Raw genomic sequence first — 15976 nt, forward strand, 5'->3', positions numbered from 1 at the left:
CTAAAGAATTTAAATTTAAATTATGAACTGGTCGCCTTCCAGAGAAAAAAAACAAGAGAGAGGAAAAAATAAACGGAAAAGGGGAAATAGGGAGCTGGTTCCTGATTTGTGCGGATCTGGCTCCTGTCGTTCACTTCAAAAATCCGGATCATTGAGACGTTACCTTCGCAAACCACACATCTACATGGAATAGCACATATATCTTCTCTATATCTGTGCACTAGAGGTAAAATCTTAAGGCTGAGTCCGACCCAAGGCCAACCCAAAATTTGGAAATCATTATGTTCTAGTTTAAGGCCAGGCCAGGCATTTCTCTGCTCATTGTTGTTTATTTCTTTTTCATTGTGGAGGATCCATGCGATGGATTCCGTCCCCGTCTTGCGGCTCTGTGGCTGACGCAGGTATGCGGGAAGGGGGCAGGGTCGGCCAGGATCACCCCTTCTCCTATCCAATAAAATGTGAAAATTCGGGTATGCTTCTGGCTCGGCCCCTCTAATCAAGTCAATTGGTTGGGCTCTGGCTGAGTCAGGCTTTAATACCCGTGGGCCCTGGTCTGGACGTGCTGAATTTTGTAGGGCCGATCTAATCTCTACTGTGCATGAGGTATGGAAATCTCAACCAATCACGTGGCCTTTGAAGAGAGTTTGGCTCGGGATGTTGGTTGTGATTGTATGGGCCTCTGAACTTAAGTGAGTTTAGTGAGTTTTGTTTAGTTAATAGATTTTTTATTTTTTTTTGTCGGACTCCTGCTTGTGTCTGTGCTCGACTGCTTCAACATTTTCTCTAATTATAACAGGTCGTCAAGGTTTTAAAAAAATATCGGTTATCTGGTATTGATTTCTAGAGGCAGGTTTTTATTGGGGAGAAAGAAAATCAAAAACATGCATTCCTGGTTTATTTTTTTTATGTGCACTGTATTTAAAGCTCCAAGACGAATAGCTATTCATTTGATGAGTCAAGAATGTGCTTCACTGTGGAGCACCTATGACTGCGTCAGAGTCTTATTACTGTACCACCGATTGTGAGCTCAGGCCAGTGTCGACTTTAATCTAGGTGTGCAGCTTGAGTCGCTGTAGGCCATGATCGGTTGTTGATTTTGTGGCCACATTTACAATAAGGTAAGTAATCATGCATTGTTGGCCATCTTTATTCTCTACCAAATGTTTGGGAAAATCTTTTTTAAATTTTTGGTTTTAAGATATATTTTTTACTGTAGACGTAAAGTAAGATAAATTGCTAAATTTTTAAATTATGTTTATTAATTCAATTTAAATATATTAGTTACATTGAATGTTTTACAACAAATTAATTATTTAATCATTATTTTCTGTCAATTAGATAATTTTGCACATGTAGGCATTGTTTTTCTTATTTTTCATAGCAGGAAAAAATGTAATACACAGTATAAACAAAGGTTCACAAGCTAACAACAGAACCAAAAATATCTGACGATGAGCAATTTTTTTTTTTAATTCATTTTTGCTTATTTCTTTGCCACGGATCAGGGATTTTATTTAACCTCTTTCATTCTATCACACACATTGCGTTCCACTAGGTGGTTTATTGCTAACAGTGGTTTATAAAGTGGATATTTGTTGTGCTCCATAAAAGGAACAAGTTGATCAAGAAATAAAAACTTAATGTTTTATTCCCTAAAATTTAAAAGCACATTTTAAAACACAAAAAACTAAAAAAGAGGAGAGAACATGGGTGTCACTCTCGTTGTAGTAAAAACTCATTTGCCACAGTCAAACATCAACATGTAGCAGGAAGTCATGATCAAAGCCAGAATTTCACTTTTAACGTGAGCCAAAATGTTGTTTTCCTGTTATCCACTTCCTGAATCGGTGGTTCGCAACTCCTGTCAAATCCCATGACTCGCAATTAATGTACGCCTTTCACGGTTGATCAGCTTCAATTGTGTCAGGATGCGACGGAATTTAACGTGCGCACGGAGATTGAGTCGCGTTAAATGAAATTCATTATAAACATCACGATTCTCCTTCAAGAGGCGAGTCAAAGCTGATTTGAAAACATCAAGAAATTCTAACGGCTTAATCACAAGGCTGTTAGTGCTCTCTCGCGTAAGACAAACGAGACCGCCCGTCCATCCAGCATTCATAATTGTAATATTCAATAAAATCATATTGCATCATGCCATAAGCCTAATGTGACCTTGGAAATCAATTCAACTTGAAGGCTTTTAAGCTCTTCTCTTCAGTGAGATGCATGCTAACCAGCTCATTTGTGTTAACCTCTGCGCTAATGCATGCGATGCGCTCGTAATTGCAGACTTTTGAGAAAAAAAAGCATATTTTCTAAGAGGTAAATGATTTGGTCATCTTCTATGACACCATTTATTTTTGTCTACTTTGGCTTGGTTGATCAGTTGCATCATGTTGACACTGACATTCTTTAGGTTTTTTATTTTAAAACGTTGGAGAAACATTACCAAATTAGCATACCAGTTTCTGCTGTAGGGTTTTTATCTTGCGTTTAGAAGGTCAAGTCAAGTCATGTTTATTTGTATAGCCCTTAATAACAAAGAGTCTCAAAGGGCTGCACAGACCACAGATTATTGCAAACCACAGACTATTATTACACCATCCCCTGATCTAAAACCTACATGAGGGCAAGGAAAAACTCAAAAACCTCAACATGAGTAAAATGAAGAAACCTTGAGAAGGGAACACACATGAGATAATCCCCCTTCCAGGATGACCAGGCTGCAATGGATGTTGCAATAACAAATAATACACAGATATTGTCAACATAAAATATAGGTTATTCAAATGCTATAGAATAGAAGTGTGTTTTAAGCCTAGATTTAAACAGTTCCACTGAGGTTGCAGATCGAATCTCAGGGGGAAGAGCTTTCCACAGCACTGGGGCCCGAATGGAGAATGCTTCTTGGCTCTTGGGATTAGTAGTAGACCAGCATTTTCAGAGCGAAGGCATACCTACCGTTTCTTTCTAAAGTACTTGAAAAAGTTGTGACACAGCAGCAAGAGGACGGTAATAAATTGAAAATTAGCTGAAGAGCTGTGAGCCGCTGGGTCCATGCGCGCCGCCATCATCATCAAAGAAGGAAGACTTTTTAGGATTTTTGGGTGCCGACTACCCAATACGTCAGATATCCAAAGGAGGACACCGAATATCCACTCTATAAAATAATGATCAGACTCCTAATTTTGAAGGAGTCTTTATGTATTCACCGTAAATTGATTTAACGATGATTTGTTAATTTAGTCAAAAGTACACACATTGATTGATTAAAAACACAACGAAATGTATTCAAACTAAAGTCAGTGATCAAACATTTCAACAAGAAATTGGAAAGTGGTGGATTTTCTGAAATGGTGAGCGTTATGTGCAAAGTAAAAATAGCTAATGATAGAAATAAGCAGAGATTTTCCATGGCTTGTTTTAAGCGCTTGAACCGCAGCGCCAATAAGCAGTTGTGCTTTTCTTTGTGGCTGTGCCCAAGTACCTCTTCCTCGAGAGAGGGAAGAATTTTATGGGCTTCGATGGTTCAAATTCAGCAGGAGCACTTTGGTCGAAAGAGCGCGAGAGATATGGGGACTGAACCTTGTATTAGAAACATTTTCCTTTTGTTGTGCAAATGTGCATTTTTGAAGCTGTCTATTAGGAGTGTAGAGAGATAAGCGTCGTTTTTGCCATCAGGGCGCATTGGTACTCCATTAAATGACAGGCATAGTTTCTTATTTTTTACATGCTGTTCGTAGCTGGCCTTTGTACTCGAATAATCCCTGGGGCCCGAGTCCTTTTTGGCATACTGTCTGTTACCCGAGGGGCGGGGAGTTGCATTCAAGTTGCAAGGGCACCACACCACACTGCCCAAAAATCACAATTACTTATTCCTTTCTTACTAATATTTTTTATTAGATTATTTATCCAATAAATCATTTACTGCTGAAGGAGGACATACTTTATTTTCCTCCATGTGTTCAATTTAATATCTGGGTCACAAAACGAGACTGGCACTGGAGGAGCAGTTCAGTTGACGTTTTCTTTTAAGATTAAACAAACAAAACAGAAAATTGTGGGTTTGTGAGTACAGAATAAGGCTGTGCTGATTTCACAAGTGCACTTTCAATGTGACCGAATATTGTTTTTATAGGAAAGAGATGGAACACAAACGTTAGTGGAAAATTCCCATGGCACAAGCTTCATACTCATCATTCATCCAGACTGAATCCCGCAGGTAGTTTGATAAAAATGCAGAGACTGCATAACATCGAGATTAATCGATATATTGTTGCAACAAGTGAATAAAACAAGAAGTATATAAGCATTAGGTGAATTAATTTCCATTAAATGAGTAACTTCATCTCATTAGCCGTACCGCTTATCCTCATTAGGGTCGCGGGGGGGGCTGGAGCCCATCCCAGCCATCTCCGGGCAGTAGGCAGGGGACACCCTGAACTGGTTGCCAGCCAATCACAGGGCACACGGGGACAGACAACTCACTCGCTCATTCACACCTAGGGACAATTTGGACCAGCCAATTTTTTGGGGGAATGTGGGAGGAAACCAGAGTGCCCGGAGGAAACCCACGCAAGCACGGGGAGAACATACAAACTCCGCACAGGAATTCTGGAGCTGGATTTGAACCCACGCAGGAGGTTTCCATGACATGAACTGTGCCGCACAAGCACTAACCACTGCGCCGCTGTGCTGCCCATTAAATGAGTAACTTATATAATATAATCGAATAGAATAGACTTTATTGTCATTGATAACAACATAGTGAACATTAGACTAGAAAGAGGAAAATGAGATAAGAAAATGTCAGGATAAATAGGCAAAAATATTTAAGTGCTTGGAGACTCACCTAAGTTGTTAGTGCAATTTCTTTCTCAATATTAGTGCAATATAAAATAGTGTATCATAACAATAGTACAATAAAGGTAGTGTCAATTTTAAGATATCCCATTTTTACACACACACACACACACACATATATATATATATATATATATATATATATATATATATATATATATATAAAATTGACATTGATGTGATAATTCCATACCTCAGTGTTTTTCATCTAGAGCAGGGGTCGGGAACCTATGGCTCGCGAGCCATATATGGCTCTTTCTATGAGTACCTATGGCTCAGAGACCAATTTGATTACATGCAAAATTTCTCCATCTTGTTCAAAAGCGGGAATGTCTATGCTATTCAGGTACACGTAAAGCCAAACCGACGCTAAATGCAAAGGAAACACTTCTCAGTATATATAGGGCACGTTTTTCACTACAATTTACAGTCAAGGTGTCACACAAAAAAGGGGGAAAAAAAACTCGTTTTGGCTGTACAACGCTAAAGAATCCTTTATTTAAAAGTTCACTATATAATCTGTGTTCAGTGTTCAGATACTTTATGATGAATCCACAGAACTGTAAATACGCCAAAACACCGGAAGAGAACTTAGTCATTTGATTGGGTGAGTGGGAGGGATGGGTGGAGCTATGCAAAAAGTACAAGCATTCCCTTCCATCTCTCGCCAAAGGTAAGCACATAAGGCTCCCTATTCTCAGAATGTTGTGACGTTTTTACAAAATAAATGCTTGCATCTGGTTTTGAAACCAATATGTATGAAAAAAAGGGTCAAAAGGAGTTTAACCGATCTTGAGTAATTGCAAGAAAGAGACAAGTTTAAAGTGGTCTGTTTGTTGAATTTGGGACAGGGGCTCTGGCATTATTCTCTATGTAGAATAAAAAAAAAAGATCATTTTTGTAAAAAGGCACCACGACTCTAGTGAGGATAAGCACCACAGAAAATGGATGGATGTGTGAAACAGTTTATTTTATTGACCATATAGATGCTGAATGCTAAATGCTAAATTGAGGATAACATTGTCTAGTATATGAAAACATTTTAACACTCTACAACGATGTCATTATCTGGTACTAGTGACTGAGACGATCTGGATTAGAGCCAAAATGGAAAATACAAATTCAAAAAATTGTACGGTGTGCACAATTTGAAATAATCAAAAACGTATAAAATATGGGTAAGACATCAAGTTTCCAGGTATGTGATTCAGAAGAATAAAAAGGATACAACTGAAAAATGATGACGATATCCACTGACATTTCAATATTCTAACCCTGCCGTTAACAGTTACAGGACCTTGTGTTCCAATGAATTGAACAATTTCTCATTTGTGGTGCAAATTAAGCGACTTTAGGTGACATATTGGTGTTCATGTTTTAGATCGTGGGCGGAGATCATTTGCTAACATTGATCTCCAATGTCATTCATTTATTAATCTTATGATTTTCCACGTGTTATAAACAGGTTTCTATATTTAAAATTGGCGAGATGTCTTAACATTATTGATAGGCACACTCGTGGCATTTTGCCTTCGCCTATGTAGTGGTCAGTACTTTTTGAGCACACCGCACACTTTTTTTCTTCAATTATTTTTTCTTTGTTGACAGGTTTCAACTAAAAGTGGGGCAATGTCTCCTCTCTCGATAAGGCAACACGCAACTAAATACTCATAGGGTCACACCTTGACCCATCTCTTTTCTGCATCTGTGGTTTGTGCCGAATCTTTGGAAGGTCTCTTGCGCCATGACAAAAGCGCGAAAAGCGCCACATGATCCCTAACTCTTTTCAAAGCATCTTCCCCACTGCTGCTTTTTGCATCGATTACTTTTTCAGAATTCTACAAACTCAGTCAACTTGTGGGCATTTCGTTTTTAGACAGACAATTGCTTTTCCAAACTTAGTCAAGAGGGAAGTAGTGAAAAGATTCGTGGAGTAAGCCAAGAAGCAGAAAAAGAGACATTGACACTCACAGGCTTTGTTGCCTACTAGTAGGGCCATAAATACTAAGGGGAACATCTGGGCCATAGATCTTGGTAAGGAAAAAACATCTGATTTCAATGTCCAAAAAAAGCTAATATCTACAAAATTTTTAAGATCAAATGGACAACACTGACCACCTCCTTTGGAATGGGCCTTGATTCCTATCTTTTATGATTCTTTTGGTAGCACAAATTGATACAAAATGTGAGATGAAGAAGAAATGGCAAAGCAATTCAAAAGAAATAGTGAAGGAAAGAACGTATCCATATACAGGGTGTTCCAAAAGTCTTGGGCACATTTTGACATTCAATATCTCTGAATCTATTAAGGATATAAAAACACATCTGGTGAATTCAGAAAGTTTTCAATATCAATTTTTACATAGAACGTTCAATTGTGTTCAATATGAGCACCATTGGTCACACGACACACAGCAAGCCAATAGGAAAACAGTTTCCAAATGGTTGCAACACCTTCTGTTATTCATGCCTTTAGCTCATTCACAACTCTTTGAATAGGGGATACACAGAACAATCCTATCACAAGTCTCCACAACAAAAATCGCATAGTGTGACATCTGGAGATCTGTGTGGCCAGGACATCAGATTGGGATCATTCTGCCCAGACAGTCCAATCCATCTACCTGGTAGTGTTGTGTTTAGAAACTGTCTACCCATGTGGCTCCAATGTGGTTGCGTTCTATCCTGAGGGAAAACGAAGTCCTCGGACTTTTTGTCACTCAATTTATCCTTAAACCAGTTTCCAATCATGTCGCGGTAAGCACAATTCACAGTTTTTCTTTAAAAGATGAATGGTCCATAGACAGCTTTCATCAATATTGCACCAAGTGGACCTTTTTGAAATTTCACTGATGCTCAAGAAGTTGATGTGGGTTCTCAGTACCTCATATGCGAGTGACATGCTTGTCAACATTGCCATTTATGTTGAAAGTTAACTCATTGCTAAAAATAAGTCGGTCGTCTAGTCCACATACTTCAACCTTTTGTTGCAGTGCAATGCAAATTCACGATGAGCTGTTTTATCAGTGTCCTTCAACAGTTGCACTCACTGTAGCTCGTAAGGCTTCATGTGAGGACGTCTTCTTAAGATATGCCAACCAGTTTTTTTAGGACACTAAAGTTCCCTACCAGCTCTTATGATCGATTTACGGGGTTCTTTTGGAAAGCAGTTCGTACTTGTTTAATCACATCTTCTGAAGTTTAGTTCTTTTAGCTGGGCATAGGCATCCATTCGTTATGAGTTTAAGGCCCAATCCCATTTCTCTCACTCGGCCCTGAGGACCCTCCAGTGAGGTCCCTCGATAGAGGAGTGCCCTCCGCCGGTGGAGTGCAAAGTGGAGATGGTTTGGACAAGACTTGCAAGGTTCCACCCCTGTCCAGGAGATGGCGGTAATATTAATTGGCTGTAGACCTCAGTGACGTATTGGTCTACGTCACATGTAAACAACTCGAGTCTCAACCTGTGGTGTGTCAGTTGGAGAGTTCGTGCAACGTTAAAAATGCCCGCTACAGCTGTGTTATTACCGATTGCCTGAAAGCTCATCATCTTTTCCGTGTCTCTAATCAACGGAGGAGAAATGTGCTATACTGAAGACAGCTGCGGCGCTATGTAGTGCTGATTCATCTTTACAAGGTACGTACACTCATTAAAAAAAATGACCCGTTCGGTCAAATACAGTAAAAGTTAGCATACAATGCACGTTCACATAATACCTTATGTTTGTGTAGACATAAATGGCAATCTACTTAGTATCTTAATGCCATTTTATGACATATAGTAGGGGTCTTGAATGTCTGACATGACGAAAAGTAAACAAACACAAGAACAGTCCACCTGACCCTTAAGCTGACATAATATCGTCACCAAACTTCCCTGTACGACCCAAAAACCTTTGTTCATAAGGAATTTAATTCAAAAGAGTTGTCATTGGATATAAAAAAGCTCATTTCAACATTTTTTCATGATGCTTACATCATCTATGCCCACATTTATGTCTAAATTGTTTGTTATCTATTGTGTTCCAGAGTGGCTGTCCCATAAGCGTGGACAGGTTGGACAGGAATGTTCCCATCCTGTGCTTATGGTTCGATGTGAAGTCAAAACTCATTCAGGACTTAAGGTTGAGCAAGAAGGTCATGTGGGCCCTGCAGGAGCTGCTAAAGAGGGAACAGGGCCATGGCTGGAGGGCCTATACTGGCTGGCCCACGGTCTGTCCTACCGTGTGGTGTCACGGGTCTTCAGGGTTCCCAGGTCCACAATACACAGAATTGTCCACAGTTAATATGGAATAAATTGCCCAAAAGCCATGTTTTAGGCTTTGGAAGTCAGACCCACATTTGCATTCCGTGCTTTTCTGCATTACTATTCAATAAACATCTTTATTTTGAGTAACACCTTGGTGGTTTATTCGTAATGATGTGAGATACTGTGTGTGAACTATGTGACTGTTGGACAGAAAACAACTACAAATCACTCCAGTTTAAATAATAGTTTACTTTCAGAAAAACAAAATCACATTGGGCCGAAATACATAATAGTAAATAAATAATATGTCACAAATTGTAACAAAAATATACCAATACTTCCATAAAGCTGGAAAACACAAACTGGAACTTCATTGAGTTCTTAATAAAATAAAATATTTTCCTTTTATAAAACAAAGGGAAACATTGCAGGGATGTCACTGTTCTGGAAATTTGTCCACGAGCTTCCCAAAAAGGACGGAAACCGCTCAGTTTTGGCCACAGTTTCCTCGAGCATTTTCCTCACTCCGGCAGACTCCGCTTTCAAAAAGTCAAGGAGTGTATCGTGCTTCCTTTTTTTTCTGGGTGATTTGGGGTTTGGCGCCGGATTAGAAGATGCCAACGACGTGCCCGTCGGTGTGGATGGCGTGGTAGCTGTGATGGTGGCCAGCTCTTCCACGGGACGTTCTACATTGGCCTTTAGGTTGGGTGGAAAAAACAAGAATTACTTAATGCTTGTGTATTGCACAAAAACAACTGTGTATAGGATGCTCAACAAGTTGATGTGAGAAATTATAGGATGTGTTCTGGATAATTATTTGATAGTGAATAGATACACAAAATTGACATGTTATTCTTATGGCTGTAAGAGCCTTCTATTGGCCAGCATCACATATGCTTTAGAATTGACTCCACATTTGGACAACATTTTGAGAAGGTAATTAGTTTACTTAATATGTGTTTACAGAGAAGGCAGTGGACTATGTGATAGTAGTTTGTTTCAACTGTATTTCCACGTGAAATTCGGAAACATTACTCATAATGCATGATGAAAACTAATGCATTCTGATCTCACATGAAATAATCATATTGTAAATAAAACACGACACCCGAAATTGTGTGCAGTAAACAAGCGCGTATGTCCAGAACGTTATTCTGACTATGCTCCTTTAGCGACTGGCCATGTAGATAATAATGTAAAAGCACGACTCGTTTAAGATACAAACAGGGATGGGCTGAACCGTGATTTTCTGCACAGTTATCCTACTTTAGAGTTTGTAGCGTGAAGATTATTTTTTGGCAGCTCCCTTGGTAGATTTGTGCACTTCGTAAAGTAGCGATTTTGCAATGTTCATGTTTTAACGCGAAAATACGATTTTCTATTGCATTTACGTCTAACTAAGATATCTCAATACATTTTGTTGCAAATACATGCGTGGTTGTGGAAAACTACTTACATTTGTGCGGTTCCTTTCCGGGCATGTTTGTTGATATTGAGAATTCGCAAAGACTTCTGGGTAGTCACTTCGCCGCCAAGTGAGGTAGGGAGCCCCCTCGGTCTTGAAGTGGTTACGACATGGTTTGAGGGCACTTCTGCCTCGGTCTTGAGAGTATCGGGACACACCCCATTTTTACGTGAACGCGCAAACCGAGTGACTAGGGCACATAGCGAGTGAAAGTGCGAAGAATGGGACTCAGCCTAACATACGATCTCACTACGGACTTCTAGTGGCTGCATTCTGAAATTTCTGTGAAAGGCTTGATGATTCAGTTTTTGCTAATTCATGCACACAAAAAATTTTTCTGGTTGAGTGAACATCATTAATGGGTTAAAAAAAAAAAACATTAGTCTTATTAAAAACTTCATGTAATTAGCTTTAAAATCTTACTACCATTCGTGGTTAGGGAGATATGGAGACTTTAAATGTGCCCAAGACTTTTTATACCCTGTATTTTGATAATCTAATTTTGTGTGTGATTATGTTGAATCAGATGGTTTAATGAGAAATTATATATTTTTTTCTGACTTCATCTTAAACCACATATTGATTTATTTACAATAATGAAAAGATATGAATCATTTTACCATGTAGAACGCTGTGATAAGAGTTTGATTTCCTGAATGGATTATTGTGATATTGTGAGTATTTAGACTCTGAATGAAACGAGACAAAGATGAGCCCGGATTTTTGCCGTCAGCCCTTTTTCCTTTCTGTTTTCTCAATTGTTCCATAAGGTTTTTTATTTTGATCTCATTGTAACCTTGTCTTTGGATGAAAAGAGTGAAAAAATGTCATCAACTAATGAACTAATCCGATTAAATGCATTACATTCTAAGAATTGAAATTCAAGTGTGTTGTCCCATGATTAATGCAGACTAATAAATCTATGTCCCGTAATTGACAGCCCCTTTTCCAAGCATTATATGCGTACATAAAAGCCAATGTTATTGCTTACTTACAAGCATTTTGTCCAGCTTTGCAGTTATCCAGATTTATGGCCTTTCAATTACAATCAAATTTATTTGACCGCAATAAAAACGCATCATATAAGTGTCAGCATATACGTGCAATTTTTTTATCTCATAAATAAATCCAAGCCACAGAATATGGAAAACAACAAATATGAACCCACCTAAATGTTACAAATTGGGTTTTATTCTTATAAATAATGCCTTTGATAAAGGGGTGCCAAATGAATTTAATCAATCCGTCAAATGCACTCTTGTATTTGTGAGTATTAAGGTGTCTACAGAAATCCCTTGGTGGGGTGGGACGGGGTTAGAAGGCGCTGGGGCCGGTGGGGGGGTATGTGTGGTTGGCTGGCCCCCTGCTACGTCGCTGGGCTGGGGATGGCTGGTCATCCAGGTGGCGTTGCTTCAGACCCCAGACCTACGGGTGTTTCTGCCGGATTAGGGATTGGCGTGCCCAGGTGCTACCAAGGCTTCGTGGAGTTGGTTGGGTGGGAGAATGGGAGGTAATAATGCCCTGTTAGGCCCTACACCCTTTTAGATCATAATGTGTGTTGTTTGTTTTTTTTTTTTCATTTTCAGCTCTACCATTGCATACCTTGATTCAGGAGAATAATCCCCTTTGGGATTATTCAGACAATACTGGTCCATGTGGCTAACAATCTGCCTATGCTAATTTCATTCTCTTCACTCCTTTATTTTTCCCTGGAATATAAGCATTGGCCTCGGTGAAGCTACTTCTGGTGAAGGAAAATTAGCAGGCAGATCAGTAAAAGACCCACCACCTTTGAGACTTCTTGTTATTAAAGGGTATACAAATATTGACATGACTTTACTTTACTACTTTGTGAAATTATTACTGGATCTTGATATTCTTAAAAAACTGTGTCAGTCAATCAAATCAATGATAAGTTTTGGTTTTCAATTGTTCTGAGAAAAGAAGGATGATAATTTGTGTCATTCTCCTTTATACAATAGCATGTCGCTAGAAAATTTTAGACAGAGAAGAAGTAAAAAAAATGAATGAGAAGTGATGAAGAGGGAACGCTACAGGGAAAAAGCAGAGCAAATTAAATTCCCTATAAGAGCACTTGACCTCCTTAATGGAGGGGAGGGGCGGAGAGTGGCAGGAGGCAGCACATTGGCGGCCGCCAAACGACATATTTGCCCCTTATTGAGTCCTGGCCCACTTTGCCACACCAAATACCACTTTGACCATCGCAACTTCCTCGGTTGCACATTTTGACCTCCATTTTTTTGTATTGCCAGGCATGATGCTCCTAATGTTTCCGGTTTGAATTTGCTTGCTTCTCATCTTGTCCATTGTGATGAAAAAAAAAAAAAACAGGGCAAAGTGTGTACTTGTCACTCATTGATCTTTGCAATGGCAAAACCATAATGCGCAATAGAACTTCCTTGTTTTCCTTTAATGTGACTTTGCTATGAGTGATTGTTGTGGTTTAGGATAGCTAGGTTGTCCAGTAAGGTTAAAATTATGCAAACTGATTACTTGATACATGCTTTGAAAGTGTGTTGCCATTTTTCCTGGTTTGTTTTGCTTAATTCGTGTAGTTTTAGCAGACCAATATTACAGTTCAAATTTTGGGTGTCACTCAAATTAAATGAGTTGTCCAATGTCTGTGTTTTTGCCCTTAATAATATCTTGAAATGAAAATTTCACTTATTAATATCTTCCTTTTATTGGCCAGTCTGCCTTGAAGGCCAGCGTCTCAGAGTCACCTCTTCGCTGCAGATGTTGACTGTTGTTTTGTGGGTTCTATTTAACCCAGCTGCTCGTTGAAGATCTGTAAGGCGTCGATTTGTCAAACTAGAGACTCTAATGTACTTGTCCTCTTACTTGTTGTGCAGTGAGGCCACCCACTTCTCTTTCTGATCTATGCTGTTCTCTGAAAGGAGTAGTACACACCCTTGGAGTAGTACACACCCTTCAATTTCTTGTCAATTTTCATGTGGAATAGCCTTCATTTCTTCAAACAAGAATAGACTGTCAAGTTTCACACGAGTTCCATATTTCTGGTCATTCTTACCCACAAATGTGATGCTCCAGACGCTGGAATAGCTCTAAATAAGGTCAGTTTTATTGCTAAACTGTTTTCAGCTGAGCTAACGTCATTGCACAAGGGTTTTCTAACCATCATTTAGTCTTTTAACATAAAAGGAACACTGGATGCTGGATGCTGGAAATTGGCCTCTATACACCTATATAGGTATTGCATTAAAACAAGACATTTGCAGCTAAAATATTGATTTACAAGGTAACAATTCATAGGGTATGTTTTTGATTAGTTTCATTTTATTTTCATTGATAAAGTATATTTCTAAGCAACATCAAACTTTTGAACAGAAGTGTTTCTGGCTAGCTGTCAACAGCTACTAAGCATACTTTTCTAATTGAGTTGAAGAGCTTACAAGTCATGAAATGGAAGAAGTGAAGACAAATTGAAGTCTAGCTAGATCTCTGTGCCCTCCTCATTGGGTTGAGTCGCCAGAGATGAGTAGCTAACAAAAAAAGAAGGGAAAAAAACCGAGGTGATTGGGTGCACGCTATTTGGGTCGTCGCGTCCTCGCTGCAGAACAAAGTGCATGTGCTCCACTTCTGTGTAGCTTGGGCCTAATTTTTGATTTCCCGCACATGGGCAGCTTTTTGCGCTCTTTTCCTCACTTCACTGTTGCATCGCGGGATATCAACAATGAGCTTGAGTCTATTTACTACAGACCGAGATAGCAACAGTCGTCAAACTTTGCACTTAGTGCAGCTTCAGATAGTTGGGGGGGGGAACTTAAGCTTGCTGCACGGTAAAGTAGTTGGCGAGCAGCTTGTATTCCAATGTTCATTATTGAACTTTCACAGGAACACAAAACTTGGCCATTACCGCTAGTAAAAAATAGGGTATAGCCCTTAGTGAAAATGTCCAAATTGAGCCCAGTTATCATTTTTTTGCCTTCCCGGTCCCATGTGACTTGTTAGTGAGGGAATAAAAAATGGTGGGCACACAAAACATTGACACTTTATTTAACTGTCAAATGCACCCTCCTGCTTCATGATTTTCCAGATCTTTTCATGGTTTCTTTCTACTGTGTTGCTTCCGTCCACATCTCTCGTCTTCCAGGGAAATTCCCTTTATACAGTAAACAAATATTCATATTGGATTGGTTTACTGTAAGAAATCACAGAAGGCTGTGTTGTATGGCTTTTATTCTGTTTTTCTAACAAAACTGGGGCAATGACAAATATTGCAGTGGGGCTTGGAGGTCTCTGGCAGGCACTTCTCTTGTTCACCAAAAGTTGAAGGTGGGGTGAATATTTGAGGTGTTTTTAAAAATGTGAAAATAGAATATTTTCTCGATATTTATGTCTTAACAATGCCCAGTGGGGTCCAAAGAGTCTATTTTTCCCCCCACTTCGCATCTCTTCATTTATCTAACTGTTTCAAATACAGCCCAGAAGCCAACCCAAACCCCAAAAAGGAGGAAAAAAGAAGAGTTTATTAGTACTTGAGGAATGAGCTGACTGATGCTGCAATCATGACTTTAAGCCATTAGATGGCAGTATAGAGTAACACAATTTGAAGTTGCAGACACCATCTTTAGTAAGCAAATCTGGATGTTGGGTGATTTGATCCATTTTTTGCTGCACATGCTAAATGTGAATGCGCGCATGTCCAGAAGCACTGCCCCACATAGTCAAAGTATTAAAAGACATCCTGGGAGCTTTTGACCAACGATTCCTCATGTCTTCATCATCTTCACCTCATCTCTTCTTTTTTCATTTTACTCAACTTGAGTTTTCTTTTTTTCATTTCCTTTTTTTGTGTTCTTTTCACACCCTAGTTTTGCCTCCCAACATGTTTGCATTTCTATTGTTATCTCCTCGAACATTGATTTTTCTGCTCCAATAGTTGTACCTCATTGATTTTTGCTTAATTTCATTTATTTAGCACTTTTCTATGTATATATATATATATATATATATATATATATATATATATACTGTGTATATCTCATATATGGTATAATCTTGAGTTGAAAATATGTAAGAATTTAATGTATTTAAAGTATTTTCACAACATATTGGGCTGTTAATTACAACAGTCATTATTCTAAATTTACTTTAAAAGTTAGTCCATATTATAGTATAACTTTATTCTAATTTAGATCTTAATCTAGATTTCTTTTTTCTCGTATCTTCCTATGCTGTTGACAAATTTACTCTGTCGCTATTTTACATTTTTTAATGGAGACTTTGTATGGCATTAGTGCTAAGGATTTCATGCTAATGACGATGATTTTTAACGAGGAAGCGAGATATTTTAACATGCGCTCACTTTATAGGGTTAAGTTAACACTGAAAGTTACGAACTTTGATGTGAAGAG

General features: G+C 38.7%; 1 protein-coding gene and 1 long non-coding RNA gene across 3 annotated transcripts in view; both read left to right on the top strand.

Annotated features, from left to right (window-relative positions):
• shisa6a (shisa family member 6a) overlaps positions 1 to 15976 on the top strand; it is a 69082-nt gene that overhangs the window by 38879 nt on the left and 14227 nt on the right. The gene's annotated exons all lie outside the window — the stretch shown is intronic.
• LOC148374767 (uncharacterized) lies at positions 8111 to 9259 on the top strand. Its single transcript, XR_015850963.1, has 2 exons — positions 8111 to 8500; positions 8893 to 9259. It is a non-coding gene; the product is annotated as an uncharacterized LOC148374767 (long non-coding RNA).

Source organism: Urocampus carinirostris, chromosome 1, assembly GCF_059441175.1.
Source record: "Urocampus carinirostris isolate Australia breed hairy pipefish chromosome 1, RoL_Ucar_1.0, whole genome shotgun sequence".
NCBI classification, from domain to species: Eukaryota; Metazoa; Chordata; class Actinopteri; order Syngnathiformes; family Syngnathidae; genus Urocampus; species Urocampus carinirostris.